Source organism: Delphinapterus leucas, chromosome 12 (genome assembly GCF_059928025.1).
Source record: "Delphinapterus leucas isolate spDelLeu-1000000601 "Yukka" chromosome 12, BTC_Dleu_Yukka2, whole genome shotgun sequence".
Lineage (NCBI taxonomy): Eukaryota > Metazoa > Chordata > Mammalia > Artiodactyla > Monodontidae > Delphinapterus > Delphinapterus leucas.
In genome coordinates this window covers 11575102-11582716 of record NC_143140.1, presented here as the reverse complement: position 1 = coordinate 11582716, position 7615 = coordinate 11575102, and the positions used below count along the sequence as shown (strand labels likewise).

The 7615-nt window shown below is 32.8% G+C and overlaps 1 pseudogene; it reads left to right on the top strand.

Moving 5' to 3' along the window:
* Positions 1–508: 508 nt before the first annotated feature.
* Positions 509–7615, top strand: part of LOC111183291 (ras-related C3 botulinum toxin substrate 1 pseudogene) — a 93253-nt pseudogene continuing 86146 nt past the window's right edge.

The window sequence follows — 7615 nt, the reverse complement described above, 5'->3', positions numbered from 1 at the left end:
TTGAAATTATCAGTCAACATCTTTTAATAAGGATCCTAATTAAAAAATCCAAAACATTTAAGAATAAGCAAAGATAATTACATTTTTTAATCATTTAGGTATTTCAACATATAAAATTACATTTACTTTTTTAAGTAGGCTCCAAGAAGATCACATGATGCTGAGTATTCACACATTGTATCATAAATATTGCATTTTGCAGACTCCTTTCTTAAGTACCTGATTTTTATTTAGTTTAATGCACTATTAACTGTAATAGAATTTGATTGAGAATCCTGACTACCTTTTGACAGATCAGTTTATGAGAACATTGATAATTCCAGGATTAGCAAAATTTTTCTGTAGAAGGCCACATATATTTTGGTCTTGGTATATCAGATAGATTCCATCTTAACTAATCAACTCTGCCACTGTAGGGCAACCATAGGCATTACCCAAATTAATGGGCATGGGTAAGTTCCAATAAAACTTAATTCACAAAAAATAATGGCTGAATGGATTTGATCTTTGGGCTGTGGTTTGTCTTCACTGAATATACTGTTATGGAAATGACTGGAAAATTCTAAAACTTTTGGAAAAGCCACTCCAGCAATCCTCAGTACAAAGGATATGGTGTTTGGGTGAATTGTGAAATGATGTGTTTTAGTCTACTGTGGTTATTCAGAATAATATATAACCTAGTCAAAATTTGCCATTTTTAAGAAAATAAAAAGACACAGTTCCTAGACAACCTTGCTTCAAAAATAAGACTAAATATTCTGAGAGTGTAGATTAGAAAGTCATAATTAGATCCATAAACTACATAAAGATAAGGAATTTAAATGAACAATAACCTATGAACTTTATATTTACTTCTGTTGCTTAACCATATGGCTTTTATCTTAGAATATAAAAATGATAGAGCAAAATACATGAATTTAAATAAGAAGAAAGATAGGGTCAGGGAGGTTAAGTGACTCCCATGATCACAGCTAGTCTCATTATTTAGTTGAATAAGCAACCTATCTGTTCACAGGTAAAGAACAGTTCTACCCATATTTGACTGGTGGTGGCTACTGAGATTAGGCTTTCTGATGTTAGCTGGAGAGGGAGGTGGCATGGACAGTGGTCCTGGCATCAGGGCCTGCTGCTTCTCATCTCAGCATTCAAGCACTGCAGCAGCCACCACAGCCCTGAGAGAGGCCGTGAAGTGTGTGGAGGTCGGAGGCTGGAGCTGCAGGTAAGACTTACCTACTGATCAGTTACACAACCAGTGCATTTCCTGGAGAATACATCCCCACTCTTTTTGACAATGATTCTGGAAAAGTTATAGCAGACGGAAAACTGGTGAATCTGGGTTTATGGATATAGCTGGACAAGAATATGATGACAGATTATGTCCCCTATCCTATCTGTAAACAAATGTATTCTTAGTTGCTTTTGTCTTATGAGTTTGGCATCATTTACAGATATTTGTGCAAAGTGGTATCCTGAAGTGCAACCCCAGGATACCAACACTCCCATCATCCAGGGCTTGATCTTAGGGATGATAAAGGTGCAATGGAGAAACTAAGGAGAAGAAGCTGCTTCCCATGATGACCCCCAGGGTTTAGCCATAGCCAGGTGATCATTGTTGTAAAATCTGGGGTGCTCTGCCCTCACACAATGAGTCCTCAAGAGAGTGTGAGATAAAGCTTTTCCAGCAGTCTGGTGCCCACCTTCCATCAAGAAGAGAAGAGAACCTGCTGTTGTAAAATACCTTGAGACAAATGAAAATAGAAACAAAACATTCCAAAATCTATGGCATGTAATAAAAGCAGTTCTAAGAGGAAAGTTTATAGTAATACAGCCTTACCTCAAGAAATAAGACAAATCTCAAATAAGCAATCTAACATTACACCTAAAGGAACTAGAAAAAACAAACAAACAAAAAATAAAACCCAAAGTTAGTAGAAGGAAGGAAATAATAAAGATCAAAATAGAAATAAATGAGATAGGGACTGAAAAAAAACAATAGAAAAGATCAGTGAGTCTAAGAATTGGTTCATTGGAAACACAAACAAAATTGGAAAAACCTTTAGTGAGACTCACCAAGGAAAAAAAAAGGGCTCAAATGAAATCAAAATTGAAAGAAAAAAAAAAATACACCAAACATGACAGGAAAACAAAGGATCATAAGAGACTACTATGAACAATCATACACCAACAAATAGGACAACTTAAAAGAAAGGGATTCCTAGTGACATATGATCTTCCAAGGCTGAATCATGATAGAGTAGAAAATCTAAATAGACCAATTGCTGGTAAGGATATTGAACCAAAAACTTCCCAACAAATGAAAGTCCAGGAACAGATGGCTTCCCTGGTGAAGTTTACTAATATTCAAAGAAGATTTAATAGCTATACTTCTCAAACTCTACCAAAAAATTGAAGAGGAGGGAACACTTCCAAATTCCTTTTATAAGGCCAGCATTAACCTGTTATCAAAACCAGACAAGAACACAACAAAAAAGGAAATTACAGGTCAATATACCTGATGAAAATAGATGCAGAAATCCTCAACAAAATATTAGCAGATTGAATCCAACAATATACTAAAAGGATAAAATACCATGATCAAGTAAGATATATAACCCTGGGATACAAGGATGGTTCAACATCAATAAATCAATCAATGTGATACACCACATTAAAAAAATGAAAGATTAAAATCATATGATCATCTCCTTTATGATAAAAACTCTCAACAAAGTGAGCATAGAAGGAATGTACCTCAACATAATAAAAGCCATATATGACAAAACTATAGCTAATATCATATTTAACAATGAAAAGCTGACAGTTTTTCCTCTAATATCAGGGAAAAACAAAACAAAACAGAACAAGAATGTCCGCTGTCACCAATTTTAATCAACATAGTATTGGAAATCCTAACCACAAAAATTAGACAAGAAACAAAGAAAGGAAAGAGAGAAAGAAAGAAAGAAAGAAAGAGAAAGAAAGGAAGGAAGAAAGAAAGAAAAGAAGGAAGGAAGGAAAAAAGAAGAAAAGAGGGAAGGAGGGAAGAAAAGAAGGAAGGAAGGAAGGAAGAAAGAAAGAAAGAAAGAAAGAAAGATAGGCCATCCAAATTGGAAAGGAAAAAAAAAACTCACTATTTGCAGATAGCATCACACAATATGTAGAAAACCTTAAAGATGTCACCAAAAATCTGTTAAAACTAATAAATGAATTTAATGAAGTTGCAGGATACAAAATAAACATACAGAAATCTGTTTAATTTCTATATAGTAATAATGAAATATCAAAAGAGAAATGAAGAAAAAAATCTCATTTACAATTTCATCAAAAAGAATAAAATACCTAGAAATAATTTTAACCAAGGAGGTAGAAGACCTGTATACTGAAAACTATAAAACACTCATAAAGGAAATTGAATAAGACACAGATATATGAAAGGATATTCTGTACTCATAGATTACAATTAATATTGTTAAAATGTTCATACTAGCCAAAGAAATCTACAGATTTCATGCAATCCATACCAAAATATCAATGGCATATTTCACAGAACTAGGACAAATAATTGTAAAATTTGTATGGAACCACAAAAGACGCTGAATAGCCAAAGCAATCTTGAGAAAGAAGAACAAAGCTGGAGGAATCATGCTCCCTGATTTCAAACTATACTACAAAACTACAGTAGTCAAAACAGTATGATACTGGCATAAAAACAGACACATAAATCAACAAAACAGAATAGAGAGTCCAGAAATAAACCCACACATATATGGTCAATTAATTTATGACAAAGAACCAAGAGTATACAATGGGGAAGGATAGATAATGGATACTGCAATAAAGGGTATTGGAAAAACTGTATAGACATGTGCAAAAGAATGAAACTGGATCCCTGTCTTACACTATATGCATAAATTAACTCAAAATGAATTAAAGACTTGGATGTAAGACCTGAAACCATAAAACTTTTAGAAGGAAAATAGGCAGTAACTTCCTTGACATTGGTGTTTATGTGGAACTTTTGGATCTGACCCCCAAAGCAAACACAACTAAAGCAAAAATAAACCAGTTGGACTACATAAAAATAAAAAGCTTCTGCATAACAAACCAAACCACCAACAAATGAAAAGCCATCCTGCTTAATGGGGGAAAATATTTGTGAATTATATACCTGATAAGGGGATGATATCCAAATTATGTAAAGATACAAATAAATCAATAGCAAAAAAAAAAACTTATTAAAAACTGAGCAGAAGTGTGAAATAGACATTTTTCAAAGAAGACATACAGATGGCCGACAGGCATGTGAAAAGATGTCCAACATCACTAATCAGGGAAAAACAAATCAAAATCACAATGAAATATCACCTCACACTTGTTAGAATGGTTATTATCAAAAGACAAGAAATAACAAGTGTTGGCAAAGGTGTAGAGAATAGGAAACCCTCATATACTGTTGGTGGGAATGTAAATTCCTGCATCAACTATGGAAAACAGTATGGAGATTCCTTAAATATTTGAAAGAGAGCTACCAAATTATCCAGCAATTCCACTTCTTGGTATTTTTCCAAAGAAAATAAAAATACTAATTTGCAAAGGTATATGCACAGCTATGTTAATTGCAGCATTATTTACAATAGCCAAGATATGGAAACAACCTAAGTACCCACTGATTGATGAATAGGTAAAGAAGATGTGACATATATATATATATATATATATATATATATATATATATATATATATCTCACAATGGAATACTACTCAGTCGTAAAAAGGAAAGAAATATTGCCATTTGGGACAACATAGATGGGACTTGAGGGTATAATGCTAAGTGAAGTAAGTCAGAGAAAGATAAATATCACATGATTTCATTTAAAGGTGGAATCTAAAAAGCCAAACAAGTCAATAAACAAAACAAAACAATACTCCTAGATACAGAGAACAAATTGGTGGTTATCAGAGGTTAATGGGCTTGGAGAGTGGGCAAAATGGGTGAAGGAGGTCAGTTGTATGGTGACAGACGGCAACTAGACTTATTGTGGTTATTACGTTGTACACCTGAAACTAATGTAGTGTTATATACCAACTTGACCTAAAAAAAAATAGAAATTGCTGTGGCAAATGTTAATAATACAGTTTAAGCTTAAAAAAAAAAAGAATAATCCTATTCTAACTCATTAACACTCCTGAATACATTCATACTTGTCTTTGGGTCCTTTGTTTCCAAACAAAGGCATTGCTCTAAATTCATCCTACTATCCTTTGTAGTATTTAACACACTGTTATACACATTTCAGATTCATACAAGTAAAACTTAAAGATGTAAAAGCCGTACCTTGGTAGTAAAAATAAGCAATTTACAGATCTGACTGCTGACATGCATCATTCGGGGAGCTTCTGAGAAACACAGGCCCTGGGGCTATCTCTGAAGTGCAGGATGTAGTAGGCTGGAGTGGAGCCTGGAGTCTGCACCTCCCAAAGCTCCTTGAACCATTGGGATGAGCCATTAGGATGAGGAACTTCAGCCACCAGAGCGGCTGACTGCTAACTCAGCCTGGTCCAACCACCAGGCTGGTGAAACCACACCTTTCATTCCTCAAAACATACAAATACTGAAAGATATTGAGCTGGGCTTCCTCAATGCCTGCACTTGAAAAAAAAAAAAAAAAACTAATGTAACATTGTAAAGCTATTATACTCCAATCAAAAAAAAATAATATGTTCCTCTTAAAAAGTCTGTTCTTATTGTGAAGTACTAAACAAATTCAAATACATAACATGTTTTGTGGTAAAAATATAAAGTGAACTTCTTTGTACTTAACATCCAGCTTCAGATACAGAGTGTTAAAGACACCTGTAGACCCTTCTCCAATATCATCCTTTCCCTCCTCCAACAAGTGTAAATACTATTCTGTATTTTGTGTTTACCCTTTCCTTAATTTTAAATAGAGTATTAGGACATAAAAGTGTATATAAATAAAACACTTTAAAACTAGGTTCTTTTCTATTTTTGAGCTCTGTGTACATGGTGTACATTTGATTTTTCACTTTGAACTTCATCCATAGTAAGGCATAAAGCCATAGTTCATATTCACTATGGTATAAAATCCCCTTGTATGAACATTGACATTAAGTGATTTTTTCATTCTACTATTTGTAGATTGCTTAATTATCTCTTTTTTTAATCTTTGGGTTCATTACAAACAACTTTTATTTTCAAAACCTGTGAATATATATCTTTTAAAGGGCTTTTGGTACACTTGTACCATCGTATTGTTTGAATGTATACCTACTAGTGTTATATCTTGAGTATGTTCATTTTGAGCTTTACAGAATAACATAAAATTGTCCAAAGTAGTTGTATCAATTTAGTCTCCCTCTAGCAGTGTATGAGATTCTCAACGGCTATATTTACTCACCGATGTTAATATTATCTGACTTTTAAAAAGCATTGCCAATCCAAGTGGCTTAAAATAATATTTCATTAAGATTAAAATAAATCATTGAATTAATACTTAACAATCCACCAACACCTACTAGTGTACATTTTCATTCATCTTTAAAGGAAATTAAGAATTTCACACTGAGTTTTTAATGTTCCTTTCTCTATATCTTAGTCCATGAAGAAGAGTTCTCTACATTTTAACTTTTTCCTGTGTACTTCATATGTGGGTTATTAGTCAGATTTTTTTTTTCCTAATGGGATTTACTTTACATTTTTTTATTTATAAAAATGTTTCCTTTTTTCACATAAAGTTGATGATCATGTTCAAGCATTCACTTTATGCTTCAAGAAGGTTCTAATCCTGTGCATCCCAGGAGATTGAATACACCTGGGATCTGAGGCAAGGAAGAAACATCCTGAATGTTATCTCATTCTTTCTTTTTCTGTGCCCTTCCTTTCTTTCCTCTGCTGTCTCTTTCCTAGAATGGAAGCGTTTCTCTTCTCTTATCCTTTCTTTTCTTTCTTAAAACTATTGAAAACCCCCAAGAATATAGCTTACTTTCTCCAGTGACACTTGAGAGGTTCTATCTCACAGAAAATGACAGTAAATATGCAATTAGAAATATTTTTTAATATAAATTCAAATCAAAATTAGCCAGATGTCTCTTCCTTTTGCCATTTCCAACATCACAAACTTGAAATTCATAGGCCTGCAAAATTATATGTGATAGTATTATAGATTTCCTCATGAAAAAAGCAACATCAAAAATAATAGCAATATCAAAAATAAATATTTTATATTTATGGAACAAATCCATCTAGGTGTGGTCAAGGAAATATTGCACTAAGAAATATTTTTTTCATATATGCCAATCAGTTATTGACTTGTAATATTTTTAAATTTATGCCAGGTGATCTCAATATTGTGTCTCAGAAAGGTGATATCTTTCTATACGTCCATTATCTACATTGTTTTCACTTATAAGTGACAGAAAAGTAAATATTTTACAGGGAGTTTCTATAAAAGCTTGTATATAATTTGAGTGTGTTTGATAATACAAATTTATTCAGGTTTACACTTAAAATGTTTTAACTTTAATTAAAAATGATTAGTTCCTGATAGATGGATAAATAAATGATGCTTATAATATATTTTAAATGATGCACTAT